Source organism: Manis pentadactyla, chromosome 1 (assembly GCF_030020395.1).
Source record: "Manis pentadactyla isolate mManPen7 chromosome 1, mManPen7.hap1, whole genome shotgun sequence".
In the NCBI taxonomy this organism is placed as follows: Eukaryota; Metazoa; Chordata; class Mammalia; order Pholidota; family Manidae; genus Manis; species Manis pentadactyla.
In genome coordinates, this window is record NC_080019.1 from 229,290,709 (window position 1) to 229,306,920 (window position 16,212).

Consider the following 16,212-nt stretch of genomic DNA (forward strand, 5'->3'; position numbering starts at 1 on the left):
GGAAATGGGAGCACCTGCTGGGCAGGGAGCCAGGCCTGCGCGGAGGGACCTCAGACCATCCACCGAAATCGCTGGCATTGTGCAAATGCTTGCTACCAGGCTCCCCTTCCCTGCACACTCTCAACCAGTTCTAAATCTCAATTAAAAAGCACCCACCTCTCAGGCAGGCGGGACAGGATTCAGGGCAGTCTGCAGCCAGCGCCGGCCCACATGCTGTTCTTTGTCATCTGTGAAAGTTAAGCACAGAATCGAAAGTCAGAGTTCAGAAACTTTCACAACAGTTTGACACAGTGACTTCATGACTGCTGAGTCTCATAATAAGAGAATGGGTTGAACTTTTATTTATCTTCATCTTTCCTGTGACAACTTCTATTGCATTTTTTAAAATCAGCCCATGAGAGATTAAAATTAAAAACCAAACAAATGGCTGGTCCTTCACCACAGAGTTTGAGCAGCACTGTCTGGACTGGGCATGAGTCCCCTGGAGACGCAGACCCATCTGCATAAGTGGCCAGCCAGGGACCCCAGGACAAAGCCGCCCTTCCCACCATGGATGGCCCGGCTCCAGCAATTTCTACAGTCACAGCACTGAGTACAGATTTTTAATCTCCGGTCCCTCCTGCTCTGCCACAGGATCAGAGCACATGCCAGCGAAGGCCAGCAAGGCCCTGGCGGTGCTGAGTACCTACCCTCTCAAGGGACCATCATCTCACACCCCGGAGAAGCCTGGTAGGTGGCATGCATGATTTATAGTACCAGTGGTGAGATACTAGTGAGCCAGCCTGCACACAGGTGCCCACGACCAGTTCCCTTCCAAACCTCTGGATGGTTTAACTGCGTTAAGATCCTAAAACTACAAGGTGAGTGGCTTAAAAAGACTGCCAGTGCTTCCGTATGTCAACTATAAATTACTTTATCATTGAACTAAAGTGCGAATCAATCAGGTTTCAGGTGATGTAAGACATCAACCAGCTCCTGTGGCCCCTGGTTTCACAAGTGTCTCATGAAAGATTGCTGCCCTAAGCAAAAAATAATCTCAAATATGAATTTATAAGATAAACTCACACTAATGTGCACCACTGCCTGTATCTGTCTTATATACTGGAATTCCATGTCCAAGTTTCACTACTTTAAAAAAAAAAAAAGGGAAAGTTGCTGACGATCCAGATCCTTGGGCTGCAGCCCCAACACTGTCCCACTCATGGTTTAGCAACTCTGAGCCTCAGTTTCCTCATCTGTAAGATGGGAACAGAGCCGCCCATTTCATAGATTGGTAGGAGGGCAAAAAGAAACAAGAGCCAAACACTCTTCAGAGCATTAAAAGCTCAAAGCTAAAAGCGTGTGGCCATTTTATGGGGTTCCCAGCACGGCCTGGTTTCCTTGTGCCCAACGTGTGGAGAGAGGAGCAACAGCAAGGCCAACAGTATTACTAACAGGTAAAGTATCAGTGATCATGTATGCCTTTTGGAGCATTTAAGTTTTGAAAAATGAAAATGCATTACCTTTTAGAAAATTAAATCACAATTTTAAAATATTAAACATTCAGGTTATGATAGTTAAGGTTTAAAATATTAAACATTAACCTTATTAGTGAGCAGAGATATAAATTAAACAGTAGATATCTTTTGTGCCCACCAGCTAAAAGCAAAGTTAAAGGGATCAGTATGATCCAGCACTGGCAAAGACGTGGAGAAAAGGGCATGCTCGCTCACTGCTGGCGGGAGGGCAACCCGGTGCCTTTTGGATGGCAATTTGGCAATGTCTATCAAAATAAATATTCATGTCCTATAAAAATACCATCTTACTTCTTGATATCTTTCCTATAAAAATATGTGCATGAGTAGATGTGTGTATATATATATATATATATATACACATACACACACCTGGATGTTCCCTGCAGTACTAAGTAATGTCAAAAAATAAGGAGAAAACCTAATAGCATCTGTATATAAAAGCATGTCCTGTTTTCTTTTTGAAAAAAAAAAAAGACAATAAAACCTAAACACAGGCCATACAGAAAAAAAGTATGAGTGACCAAACACAGGCGACCAGCCCTGCTCCGGGTGCCCAACACGGTGCTCCCCACCCCGAGTCCCAGCAATGTGCCCACAGCCCTGAGGGCTGCTTCGCCACACAGGGGCCCCCGGGAAACAGCACTGCCTGCCTCCTGGGGTGCTGGACTCTGAGGCCCTGGTGTGACAACACACACAGGGGGTGCCTTCTCAGGGATTCATCCTGGGAATGGGTGGGTAGTGGTCTCAGGGAGCCAGCACCGTCCCCCACCTGTGTGCTTCCCTGGGCCCCGTGCCCCCACTGGAGCAAACAGCAGCAGCCCTGCGACCCTGCTGGGAAGAAAGGGTACATGTGTGGCTTCAGGTCCCCAGCACAGGTGGGCATTGCTGTTGACTCTGCAGGGCCCCCCCAGCTGGAGCAGAGCCGGGTCCAAGGAGTGGAGGGCGGGGGAGGGGGGGTGGCACTGGGGCCCAGGGAGGCAGCCAGAATCAGCTTGCTCTGAACAAGACAGTGAGTCCACTGTTGACCACCCAGGGCCTTAATATTTGCTAAAGGAACAAAGCAGAAAATTCCACCTATGTGAGCGGAGGAGGCCTGAGACAAGTCAATACCCTGGATGGCCTTGTCCTCTTAGGGACAGTGAGACGGAGAACAAAGGTCTGATATGCGTGATGGAGCCTGAGGGTGTCCCTGCACTTGGGTCCCAGGGAATTTCCCTACTCGGGTCACAGAGATACTGCCTTTCATTGACCCGCCTCCCTGGCCCCCAAATTTACACAACACCTGCCAATCCTTCAGCTTCCTTCCTATCTCCTCAGTCTCCCGGCAGCCCCACCAGGCCAGCAGCATGTCATGGGTGGGGAAACCGAGGCTCCAAGATGCTACCGCCTCACCCAGGGCGGCAGCTGGCCGGTGGCTGATGAAGCACGTCTCAGCCCCAGGACAGGCACAGAGCCGGGACCTGGGGTCAGGGGCCAAGGGTGCTGGACAGAGTGGCCTTCCAGGCCCTGCACGCCACCGAGGGGAGGAGAAAGCCCAACCGGCCGTCATGGACGAGGCTTTGGGTACCAGCCTCGGAGGAAGGCGCACTGTGCAGCTGCCCTTTCAGAAACCCAGACGGGGCAGAACCCACGGCTGAGGGAAGGGGCGGAGCATCTCCAAAGGTGCCGCCCTCACGGGCCGCAGTCACCTCGCGGAGCCATGCCACCTCGCTCCCATCCACCCCATTTTACAGGAAGGACACGGAGGCTCGGAGAAAAGCAGTGAGCGGCCAGAGGCCACAGAGGGGAAGCCAAGGGCCGCGACAGCAGGGCCGCTGCCCCCAAGTTTTTAAAGCCACAACAGGGTCCCCTCCAGCAGGCCACCTGGAGGCTGTGGGCTGGAGCAACAAGGGCCTTTCACAGAGGGACACTTTACGGGATGATCTTCGGAGTTGGTGTGGAGCCCCTTGGGGGGGGACGGTGTGCCCGCAGAGGACCCCAGCAGAGGCTGCCGAGCCTTCCCACTGCCCCACCACCCCAGCTCCACTGTCCTGTCTCCAGCACTGGGCCTGGACATTGGCCCCACGCCCAGGAGGGCAGGGGGTTCATCTCTGTGCCCCGAACCCAGGGCAGGGAGGGGGACTCACTCAGGGTCCCGTCCTTCCACTCCTGCGCCCCGACCCTGTGCACTCTGCAGCCTCCACAGCGCCCTCACCTCACCCTTCTCCTCTCTCCTTTGCCGACCAGCCTCTTCCCTGGAGAAAGAACCCAGACTGTCCTTTTCTTAAAACCACCCCACCCCACTCCTCTCTCTAAACCCACTTCCTCCCACGCCTGTCTCACCCCCTCTTGCCGAAGCCACCCCAGACCGCCAGGATCCCTCCTCAGGCCAGGCCACCCCTGGCCTGTCTGCCCCACCACCTGCCGCCCCCAAACTCCGCCCAGGCTGCTCCCTCACCCCTGGGCATGCCTGGTGCAGCCTCTCCTCCAGGGAGCCCTCCTGCCCTGGGGTCCTATCCTCTCCCTGCTGCCTACCACCCCCTAGGAGGGTCTCACTCACAAATCTTACCTCTGGGCCTGGCCTCTGTGTCTGCATCCCACCCAGTAGTCCCCCAAGTGGGGCCCGCCTGCAGAGCACAGCTGGGACAGCCCACACAGGACTCAGCCATCCACGGAGTGCACTTTGCTTAGCAGCTGCCTTCCGCTGGCCGGGCCCCCTCTGCCCGGCACAGCCACCCAGGGGTCCTTTCTAACACTTTAGTTTGCCCCCCACCTAAGCCTCTGCCCTGGTTTCTCAACACAACGGGATAAAGCTCACGATCCCCAGCTGGCAGACGAGGCTGTTAGTGCCTCCCAGGTAGGGCAGGCACGTGGCCCTTGAACATCGCCGGCCGCTCTCACGCTCAGCCCAAGAGCGCCCATGAGCCACAGTCCCCGTGAGGCGGCCGCCTCTGCTCCCCAGTTCTGGCGGCCTGCAGGTGTTTCCTGAGAAAGCCAACTATGAGCGCCAGAAATGGTCTCAGGGACCACGGGTAACTCAGAGTGGTTGAGCAACGGGGCGGTCCAGCCCAGGCAGGGGGTAGGCAAGAGGCCCACCTGAGCCCCTCTCGTCCCTCAGTGCGCACACCGGTCCTCTGGAAACGGCACCTGGTACCCCCACGGTTGCCCCCACATGCAGGCCCCAATCTCAACCTAGCAGGTGGTCAGGCCTGGGACCAAGTAGGCCCTCGGCAGAAACAGCTGCGTAAGTCCGCCGCCCACCGGGGCTCCAACCGTGAGTGCCTCGGGCTCGGGGCCTCGCTCTGCTCGTCCGTAGCGGCGCTAACTGCCTGCCTGCCTTTAGGCGACCTTGAGTTGGCGTCCTCTGCAAACAGGGGGCCGAGGCAGCGGAGCTCCGAGCTCTGTGACCCGCCGGCGCCCAGCCGATTGTTGTCACCTTTCCCCAAACCTCGGCGTCTCAAGGCCGGTTCCCCGGCGTCAGACTCACACAGGGGCCTGGTCACCCGCAGGTCCCGCGCGGGACGCCCCTGAGGGGCAGCCGCAGCCCCGGGCCCAGGGAAGCCCGAGCTGCGCTCACCCCCGACGGCACAGAGGGCCTCGGCCTCCGGGCCCTGCGTTCCGCGCCCGGAGCGCCGGTGGACACACACGGTCACCGGGAGCCCGGGCGGAGGCAGCTCCGCTCCTCCGGTGACCAACTTGGTTCTTGCCGCGCGTCCAAACCGCTCCGCGCGAAGCGTACTCACCCCGGGAAGCTCGGCCCCGTGCCCAGCGGGCGCCTGCGGCAGCGGCACTTTACCCCGCTACGCGGGGCGGTGCTACCGCGCACCTGGCTCCGCGCACGTGGGCTCGGGGCCGCCCGGGCCCCGCCCGCCAGGGGCCGCGCGCCGCTCGCCCCCGCCAGTCCCCCGAGCCCCGCGGGCCGGGCGCTTCCACGTCCCCAGGGAGGGGCGGCGGGGCCCGGGGAACCCGTACTCACAGTGGGCAGCTCGGCCCGGGCGGCGGCCGGGCGGCGTTGCCTTACCCCGCGGGGCGGGGCGGGACTGTCGGGCGCGCGGCCCGGAGGCGGGGCCGCCGCGCACCTGGCTCCGCGCACGTGGGCTCGGGGCCGCTCCGGACCCGCCCGCCACGGGTTGCGGCCGCTCGTGCTTCCTCCGTGCCCTGCGGCCCAGGGCGCTTCCGTGTCTTCGCAGAGGGCGGAGCGGCGGGGCCCGGGCGGCGGGCGGCGGCCCAGCACCGGGGTGGAAGCGCGGCAGAGGCTGGCCGCAGCGCCCCGGAGCCCGTGAACTCCCAACAGCGCGCCTTTCCCACGCTCTTTCCCTGGTTTCTGACGTCTCCCGACCCGCCGGCAGCCCACGGTCTTCCGAGTCGGAGGCCCGTCTGGAGAGGGCTCGTCTGCATCCTCTGCGGCAGCCCGGCTGGGAGGGCCAGACCGGCCCGGGCCTCAGGCTGCTTGAGTCAGGGGCGTGGGAATGAGACAGACCAGGGCTCAAACGCACCGTATGCTACTGAGTCTGTCATTTACGCCCACTGAGCCTCAGTGTCCCAGTCTGTAAAACGAAAGCAATACCCAAACTCACCAGGGTGCAGTGAGGCACAGCAGCAGCGCGTGGCACAGGGTGTGGGCCCAATACTGTGTGTGCCGGGGGTCTGCCCAAGTTGGCACAGGCCTGCTTCTCCATTCCCACTGCCCTGTTTGCCGCATTGATTCATAATGTGCCCGCGCCCTCGTGAACTCTTCGCCAGTTTTCCATTCTTCCCCCAGGGCCTTGAAGGAAAGAGGGAACCCTCTAGGTCACTAAAGAAGAAAAAGCCCATTCCCCAAACAGCATTTTAAGCTCTCCACAGCACAGAGCATAAAAGCAGGGTGGGCACTTGCTGATGACTCTGGAAAGACAAACCCCGTTACTAAGCTGCGTTTCTTCAGCTACCATCCCTCCTTGGCCTGTTCCCCTGGGGTAAGAATTCACGCAGCCTTTGCCCTAACTGCCCTAAGGCCAACAGCTTGACCCCTGAGGTTCTGAGCTGTTGCTTGGCTTCTCCCTAAAACTTCTCACGCGCCCTTTGACAAGAATCAGCTCCCACTATGGCAGTTTGTTTAAAAATGTCTGATGGTATCCCTTGGAGGTCAGCTTTGAAAAGCCAGAGAAAAATGACTGGCCAACCCAGATTACTCAAACCATCAAAATTCTTGCCTTCTGTCTTACAAGGTGTTTGGAAAGATTGAGATTGCAGGGACGGGGAGGGCAGGCGGAAGTGGGGGAGACGGTGGATTTAAGTATAGGGTCTTGTCACTGGAACTTCCTGCTGCCTACACGTTAAATATTTTAGGCCCAGTATATTATTCCAAAACCAAAGTACTCATTTTTTTCCTAAAAACACATGAGCAGTTAACGCCAAAAGATTTTAGTACTGGCCTTTCTTGGACACTGATAATACATTTTTTTTTAAGATAATGTATGAATTTTTTTTAAGGTAACATGATAAAAGGTTATTTGCGTTATGATTTTCTAAATGGCGCAAGTGAGTCCTTCTGTATTAGAAGAGGATTATTTTAAAGGACGTGGGACTGCGCCATGGGCTGCATTCATACTTTTTTCTTTCTTGTCAGTTTCTTAGCACAGGCAGGCCTTCTCCTGGGGAAAATCTAGAAATGCTCTAGACCACGTGGAAGACCTACAGGCAGACATCAGGGTGTGGAGGGGCCTCAGGATGGCTTGCAGCAGTGGAGGCTGAGCGCAGAGGGTGAAGATCCACCGCTGGACTTTAAATGAGGTGATAAGCAGGCTTGCAGGTCAAGTGTACTGGTGGCTAATCTTAGCCCACAATGGAGCAACGTAGTGTCCCCCAAACTGCGGAGTGGAACCAGCTCAACCTTTCTGCCAGTGTTCTTTACTCGTACATGCGTTTAAAGAGGGAGATGGTATTTTGCCTAATTTGGCAAAGGAAGGCTTGTGGTTTGCCAGCATTCAACGTGACACTTGGTTCCTCTTTCTCTTGCAGACAATTCAGTGTGGCTCTGAAATCAGTAGGTGCTCTAGGGAATGGGTGTTTGGGGCTTTACTGGACGTTCACGGAGCTGATTCTAGGTGGGTGGAGGGGGATGGGGGGGAAACACTTTTGAAAGATGAAAATAACCCGTGACTCAATGGCATAGCACACATGCTGCTGTCCATTTATGCAGACACTTCCTGTCAGGAAGGATGGATCCAAGATCTGGCCATGAAAACCAAAGCAAAGGAAAGACTTGTGGATACCAGAGCAGACAAGAAGCACACACAGCAGAGATCGAAACATGCGTTCACGCTAGAATCCAAACTTCTGATTGCGTGCCATGTCACTGATGGAGGTTCAATTGATAATTTAGCTCAGGCTTCACAAAAACTAAAATCCACCCTCCAATCTCTGATTGGATTCAGGAGACCTACCCCTACCTTAACTGTGCATACAAGCAAATACCATCCTCTTTGTAGGAAGATAACACCATCTAGCGCCTCAAATTAGCCTTTACAATTTTTCCAAAATTTACTCCAAAAAAACTAACCATAGAAAGACACGAAGCTTTGTCTCTGACTGACAAGAGGGAAAAAAAGACAATTGGCATCGATCTAAGGAAGATCAGTATGAAGGAAGTACAGAGACTAGAGTTTGCAGACCTGGGCTCTCAAATAACTGCGAATGATACGTGCAAAACATTAAGTGACAGATGAAGGATTTAATAAGAGAAGCAGAGACTGTCAGCACTACTGTGGGCCAGACATTACATACATAATTTAATCCTCATGTTTTCCTTATGGGGAAATGCAAAAACTGAGGATCAGAGAGAGAAAATGAGATCTATCCAGGATCACCCAGCTTATGAGGGGCAGAAACCTGCTTGCCCCTGTTTCCTGCTCCCACCCACTGCTCACTGGGCATCCTATCAACTAGAAGCAAACGGGATCCTATGAGAAATAGTTACGTATCAATGCCTCCCTTCCTTGACAATTAAGTTGCAAAAACACTCCCTAAATTCAAAGTCAGAAAATTTCCAAGAAAGAAAATGTTCTTGCAAAAAAAGAACATAAATACCAGCTTATGTGTTCTTTCACATTATAACTGTTGCTAAACTAGTAAAATTGTTGAAAGTGGGATGCTATTTACATTACATGAGTTAAGTTTTTCCATTAGAAAGTATAATGTTGGATGATGGTGCATTTTATTTGTGTGAAAGAGTGGGGGAAAGGCTTTTCCCCCCTGAAATTGCAAATATCAGTACAAAGTGTTGCATATTTATTAGCCCATCTGCCACTGCAGCATTAAAGGGGTAAAAAAAATCTTATTATAAGCAATTTATTCACAGTTACAGTTTTACCACCTGATGTGCAAAATAACACTCTGTAAGCATTTATTATTGTGCTGAGTAATTTAGATTTTCAATTTAATTCATAACATTTTTAAGACCACAAAAGTGAACATTTGCTTAGCATAGGGTTTTGTTTCCAAATTTTGGTTGAACAGAATAATCCCAAGTGTTCAGGGTGATCTAGATGAGTCCCTCCTCAGCATGCTGTTCAGGGAGAGCAACTGTCTGAGGGTTTGGAAACCTGATTGCATGGTCATGAACGTGGCAGCTGCCACTGCCGAAATAGACAAGGTAAACATCTGAAAGGTGACTTTGAATCAGTCCTCCCGGATACCTCCAGGGCAGACGCTCTGCTGGGAGGAGGCTTCTGTACTGTGCTAACACTGAATCCAATTGCAGTACAAGCTGAGGCTGTTTATGTCTCTTGGTAAAATACCAGCAACGTGTATCAATCAGCTGGGGGACCCTTCCAGAACAACTGATCCCCACATTATAGTAAGGATCCGGGCAGATGCTCACAGGCAGCACATGACTCTCACACCTGGAGACAGGAGGAGAGCTCTGAGAGGGTGGCCTGTCTACTCAGTCCCCTCTCCTGCCTGAAAGGAGAGAGGTGGGCTTTTGAGTTGAGAATGGTTTCTCTCAGGTCTTCTACCATGTCATGAAGTGGAATTAGTGTCCTGTAAGCAGAACCTCTGCAGTCTGACCTGAGGCGTCCAGGGGCCTGTAGCTGCCATTAGCGAAACTGCCCATCACAGCTCCTCTGACCCATGTCCTGGTCACCTACTGCTGCGTAACAAACTGCCCCAAATCTGCCTAGTGTAGAACCACACTTCGGTGGGCCAGAAGTTCAGACAGCCATCAACTGGATAAGCTAACTCAGCTTCAGGACACTGAGGGCCTCAGCTGGAATGGCTCAAAATGGGTGGAGGCGTCTGGAATCAACTGGAGGCGTCTTCAGGCACGTGTCTGCTGCCTAGACTCGGATGACTTGAAGGCTGAGCTTTACCTGGGACGACTGACTAGCGCATCTACATGGAGCCCCTCCACGTGGCTTAGGCCTCGCCAAGAGGGAAAATCCGGAGAGCCAGTGTTCCCCAAGAACCAGGCAGAAGCTGCATGACCCCTCCTGAACGAGCCTCGCCGGTCACACGGCGCCTCCCTGACTGCACCCAGCTGCTTACAGTTCCGCCCAGGGCAGGGGCGCCGTGGCAAGGTCCCATGGCAGGACAGCATGAGGGCGGGGAGCTATTGTCGCAGCGATGCCAGACCGATACAACCGGCCACAACACGACCAGAGCATGAAGGTGTCCACTTGGGATTCCTGCCCCGGATCTCTGGGAGAAAGAGTGTTGAGAAAGGAACAGAGGTCCCAGGGGAGGCATGTTTGGAAAAATCCTTCCATGGATTGTCACACTAGCTCCTGAGTGTCATGGCCGTCAAAGTCCTGTGCGGCACAGTCCTCCGCCATCCTTCCAGACTCATCCGGACCACAGAACCTCTCCCTCTCCAGCCATGCTAACCTGCTTTAGGTGTCTCTTTTTTGTCCCTGGGTTCCTCTGCCCCAGGACGATTGCCTCTGCTTTCTGCCAGCCCCCTCCAGCTGGTTGAAGCCCACACATCCTTTGGATGTCAGCTTAAACACTGCCTTTTTGTGAAACACTTTTCTGAACTCCCTAAATCAAACCCCCCAAATAGACACTCATTGCACTAAGTACCTTATTATCATGGTTGTGATTTTTTTTTTTAATATTTAGTGTTTATTTCCTCATCTTGACTGTAAATTCCATGAGGTCAGTAACTGTTCTTGATGACTTTCCCCACCGCACACACACAACTGCAGAATCCTGGGTGCAGAGAAGTTATTTAATAAAATGTGTGTTGGAATGGATTTATATAGTCACTGAGCATCTAATATTCACCAGACACTGGGTCAGGGTGACAGAAACAATCCCACCCCTGCCACCTTGGAACTCACATCTGGAGGTGACACAGATGATAAACAGATAAACTTGAGGGGATGCATGTGTTGAAAGAAGGGCTCTGGGAGAGAAGTAGGGGACCTAACCTAGACTTGGGGTCTGGAAAAACTTTCTTAAGGAAATGCAATTTCAACCTAGCCCTTCTCCCCACCACACACACCCTGAGTCCTCCAGCCCAGTCAAGAACGTGGCCATCCAGATCTCAATGTCTTCCTCTCTTTTAGGAGCAAATAATTACTTGTCTGTAATTTACATTTATGGTGTATTGCAGGATATATCAGTATAAGCCAAAGAAAAAGAAGTCTAGATATATTTCCCTGTGTGTATGCACTGTTTAATAATTACCATGTGTGCAAAATTAAGTTGTATGTAAAACAGAGAGCACTTTGACACTATTAAACTTAATGACCCTCTGCTTAAAAAGGAAAGACACATTTACAGTGAAATTATAGTCCAAGCCATAATGTCTAGCTGGAGGAACGCTTTCGAGTAGATTGTTTCCGAATGTCTCAAAGCACCAGCTTTGAAGTAACACTAATGTGCAGGTGGTGGTGGTGTCCTTTAAGCTGCCTCACTGTTTGCAGAGATATTTCTTCTGCCTGTCCATGTAGCAGAGTGAAAAGTCAGAGCAGTTAATAAGGTCTGGAGTTATCTTGCTAACCCTTGGAGCCCAGAAATATTAGGTGACCAAGGAAGTTTTCAAATTTACCACCTTCTATCAAGAGCTCATGTCAAGGCCACCGCTCCTATGCACGACCTCAACTAACCTTCAAGACAACCCTCTAGGGTATTTCTGCAGCCACTGGATAGATGACTAAACTGAGGCTGGGAAAGCTGGAATTACTTTATTCATTCCTCCACTCATTTCAACCAATAAGTTTCAAATGCCTGCTTTGTACCAGGTCCTGTTGTGAGCACAGGGCGTCAGGAGGGAACAAAGCAGTCAGTGCCCCTGTCCTCACCATGCTTACATTCTACGGCGGAATCCATAGTTACGCACACAGACAACAGCACAGGGTGGAAAGTGCTGGAAGAGATACACCAGGGAACCGGTTATTGAGGAACTCGAGGGAAGGAGGCCTCGGCTTGAGAAGGCACGCTCAGGAGAGCCCCTCCAACAAGACATCCACCCAGAGATTTGAATGCTGAGGAGGTGGCAGCTCTGGGCAGAGGTTTCCAGTTAGAAGAAACGGTGCAAAGGCCAGGGGCAGGCCTGCACCTGGCAGGCTCACAGGCAGGGGGAGTTCAGAGCAGCTTGCCTGTGGTGATGGGGGTAGAGTGCCAGGTGGTCCCTCCCCTGGGATGTGGGCTCCAGGCGGCTCTGGCCCCAAGTGCCCATGGTCCTAACCACTCTGCTCACAGCCTCAAACCCAGAAAAAACTACCCAGGGGAGCCCAAGCTGGTTCTTGGGGAGAGAGAAGCCAAGCAATGAATTCCAGCTGTTCTGGGGAGACAAAAGCTTCCCAAACAGAAATGTCATGGAGGAAAGAGAGCTGGGTGGAAACAGGCTCTTCAGCCCAGCGCCATCTAGGTGCGATTGTCTTAATGGACCTGAAGGACACCTGAAGGACGGCAGCTGAGGAACCTGGGCAGAGCACAAGATCTTCCATGCCTGCAGGCTGAACTGTTTGTTAACTTGAGTCATTACACAAAAAGGTCATTCATTTAAATAATATTATAAATGCTATTTATAATTGCTGGGTAGGCACTGAAGCTGGTGCCCAAGATGAATGCTGCCTCACGTGCACAGAGTTGACAGCGGAGTCAGATCTACATTCCCTGGAACCCTGCTCACTGGGCACTGATTCTGTCTCCTAATTCAGGATAAAGGGACACGTGACAAAATAAGCTTGCATCCAGGAGGGGTCAGCATAGCAGCTTTTCCAAGAAGTGCCGGAGCAGCCGCCCGAAGCCAGTTTCCACTTCCTCACGGCCACCTCCAGGACGATGCCTTCAAGGTCCCCCCCAGCAGCTAGCAACAAAGGGGGGAAGGGAGGGCACTCGAACATTTCATAAGAATTTGGCATTACAATTCCGGGACAAGAAAGGAATTCTGCTCAGTTAACCAGAGAATCCATCAGAACATCGCCCTATCTCTGTTTATCAACTAGCTGAATTTTTATTAGAAGCCATTATGCCAAGTGTCCAGCATGCCCATAAAGAAGTTGGGTTTCTAAACATGATTTCCTTGACTTGTAGGGATGGTATACCACAAACAGCAAGGCAATGTCTTTTAATCCCCATCCCCACCTCTTCTGCCAATGCGTGTGCGCGCGCACACACACACACACACACACACACACACACACACAGTTTGCGCCCGAGATCCTGGCTTTCAATATCATCATGCTGAGAATGCTAAACTGATCTGATCCTACTGGCTTGGCTCTGCAGGTAGGAGAGGCCGATGTCTAACTAACACAATCTTCCCCTGACATACCAAGAGCAGGCTGGTGGTCAGACCAGAGCAGCCCCACGTCGCCAGGAGAGAGAAATGGAGGATGGGGCAGAAAAGCAGTGGAGTGCTCACACCTCGGGGTGCAGGCAGTGGGGGGAGACCCCGGGAACAGACAGCCGGGGCGGGGCTTTCCCCTCTGGGCTGGGGCCCCAGAATGAGGAGACCTCTTAGGCACGTGACTGTGGCCCTGGGGCAGGGGTCTTGCCCCCTTCGCATTCACTGCTCTGGGTGGGACCGTCTCTCACGGTGATCTGCCCCAGTCGGGAGGCACTAGATGCGCTGATGGATAAGGAGCTCAGGAATCTGGCTTCCCAAGCTCCCCACCATTTCAGGGCCCTATGGCCAGCCCCCAAGCCAAGTGGGGATCCTGTCAGAGGCGGGTGACCTTGGGACAAACTGGATGCGTAAGCTGAGAAGAGGCTGCTGGAGCCCTAAGAGCCAGGGGTATTATTAACTGTCTCCTTTCAGCGTCACCCCTCCCCAGGAGGGGGAGGTGATGGGGAAGATGGGATGGGTTACAGGAAATAAAGAAGCGGCGTTTTCTTCACCATCTGGGTAGCATTAGTCAACTTTGTAACCCAGCTATGTTTTTTATCATCTCTCCCCAAAAGATCCCCAGACCGTGGCTGTTTTGTTCAGTACAGTTGATCCAGTGTTCAACCAGATCAGGCGCAAAGCTGGCCTTCAATAAGTAGTGCTTGAACACATGAACAAATGAATAAGGTCAACCTTTAATTCCTCCACAGCTCATGCAAAAGGGAATGGTGAAATCAGAGGCTTAGGAGAAGAGAGTTTATTAAGGAGTCAAGCACCTGTCATAGCTGACACTGAGTCATCTACCCAATATCCTCTTCCTCTTGTCATGCTAACACAACCCTGGTTTGGGCAGCAATGTACCCAGTTAGAATACTCCCTCCCCAGATTCCCACATAGCTGGAGATGATCAAGTCACCAATTCTGGATAATGAGGTATCAACTGAACTAAACAGAGTGGGGCTTCCAGAAAACTTACTGTTCTGCTAATAACAATGAACAGACTCAGTTGGCACATACCTTTTTTCTCTTCCTCTTCCCTCTTCTTCTTAACTGAAATGCAGATGCAGTGCCTGGAGATGCTGCGGCCACTTTGCACCTTAGGGGCAAAGTCACATGTTCAGGACATCAGAGCAAGAAGCAGAAGTCTGAGCCCTTGATGCTTCCTTGAGCAGATACACAAGCCCTGGACTGCAACTTCCAGAACATATTCCACATGAGAAAAATAAGCCTTTTAGTGGGGGGATTTGTACATCCCAAGCATCCTTGGAAAGAATTCAGGGTTTCATGAACTTGAGGGGGGAAAGTTTACATCTTTGGTTTTGCAAACACAGCTGAGATGGAGCACTCCCTCCCATTATGAACATGGGCAACAGACTGGAGTGGGATCAGCAACGCCTATGACTTTGTGAATAGAATTCACAGATGTTTCCATTTAACTTACAGGCACTGCCTTTGTCTTGACTTATCACCTCTATCACTATTTTGAAATTCTGGTGATTTGCTGTTAGACTCATTGCTTAATCTAGTTATTTAATGCATTATTTAAAAGCACATGTATCACTACATCCCAAATTTGGATTTTTAAAAATATTTTGATTACCATTTCAATATAACTGGCTTCCTTCAGTCTTCTGGGTTTATTTAATGCATGTAAAAACATTCTTCCACAGGATTCCCCTGACTGCCCAAGGAGGTCATAGCTCAAAGAAATGCTCAGAACCTTGGTTCCATTGATTTAAGCGCTGTTTCTTTACATACAGAACAACAGAATTCCTAACTGGCCCTCCTGTTTACCCCAGCTGATACATAGGCGACTGGGAGGGATGGAAATTTCTGGAACCAAGAGTAGAGACACTGATGAATAAAGAACAAATTTTGCAGCTCATTTCCCTTCGATCTTGATTTTTTTTTCCCTAAGCCTCAGAGTCCCCTGTTGAAATGCTGCTGATGAAAGACACTAGCGGAAGGTACAGTGTCTGCCTCCCCCACACCGTCCCTCAGGCTGAGCCTTCCGACCACTCGCAGGACAGCAAGCAGCCGGCGAGGCGGCAAATGGCTTCCTTCTTGTCAGCCCTTGGTCCCCAGGGCCAGAAAGGCTTAAAAATTAACGGAGGCCCACCCCAGCTGTGCTGTCACCCTCAGGCAAGCTTCCTACCTGCCAGGCCCCCACCCCGTGTAAGCCTTCCTGGTAGTCTCCGTGCTTTACGGGAGCCGACGTGCGCTCTGACGGTCACCAGCTTGGCCGCCCCGCCTCTGGATGCCCTGCCCTTCATCACAGCCAGTGTGCCCACAGCCGTTTGTCCATCCTGCAGTCTCCTGCTCCTGTGACATGGCTCCTGCAGTCGGACTGAAAAGAGGCCACCCCTTCTCTGTGGCAACAGAACACGTGCCCCGGAGAGATGCATTGACGACCACTTCATCAGTTGTACTGATGAAAGCCCATCAACTATCTTTTCCTATTGCATTTGGCCCTGAGCAGAAGCAGAGCCCAGAGAAGGAAAATTCAGAAGGGCTCAGACAGCCGGGGGGGGGCTGGTGTTGGCAGTGGGACCCCTGTGGGGTTCAGGTCGTCTGCTACCTGCAGTCTGGGATCCCAAGACATATGTGGCTTTCATGCTTCCTAAGGTCACTGAGTCCACTGAGTGTCCCTCTCAGAGACTTGCTGGGCTTTTGGGTGATATTTTGCACCTGAAGTTAGACTGTGAGTATATTGTTAATCTACTGCTGTGCAACAAATTACCCCAAAGCCTAAAACAGCACACATTCCTGCCAACCGGAATCCAGGCAGAGCCCAGCCAGGGCCTCTGCCTCAGGGTCTCTCACGAGGCTGCATCAAGGTGTCAGCCCAAACTATCTTCTGTCTCATCTCACGGCTGCACTGAGAGGATCTGCTTCCAA

At 52.3% G+C, this 16,212-nt stretch overlaps 1 long non-coding RNA gene across 2 annotated transcripts in view; it reads right to left on the bottom strand.

Annotated features, from left to right (window-relative positions):
• Positions 1–14,844, bottom strand: part of LOC118908689 (uncharacterized) — a 52,260-nt gene extending 37,416 nt beyond the window's left edge. The window contains exons 1-3 of one of the 2 annotated variants that reach the window (XR_008999482.1): positions 14,332–14,844; positions 5,473–6,043; positions 157–227 (exon numbers count right to left, since the gene is read on the bottom strand). This is a non-coding gene — a long non-coding RNA (uncharacterized LOC118908689). The other variant, XR_008999483.1, reaches the window with a different exon arrangement.
• Positions 14,845–16,212: the final 1,368 nt, after the last annotated feature.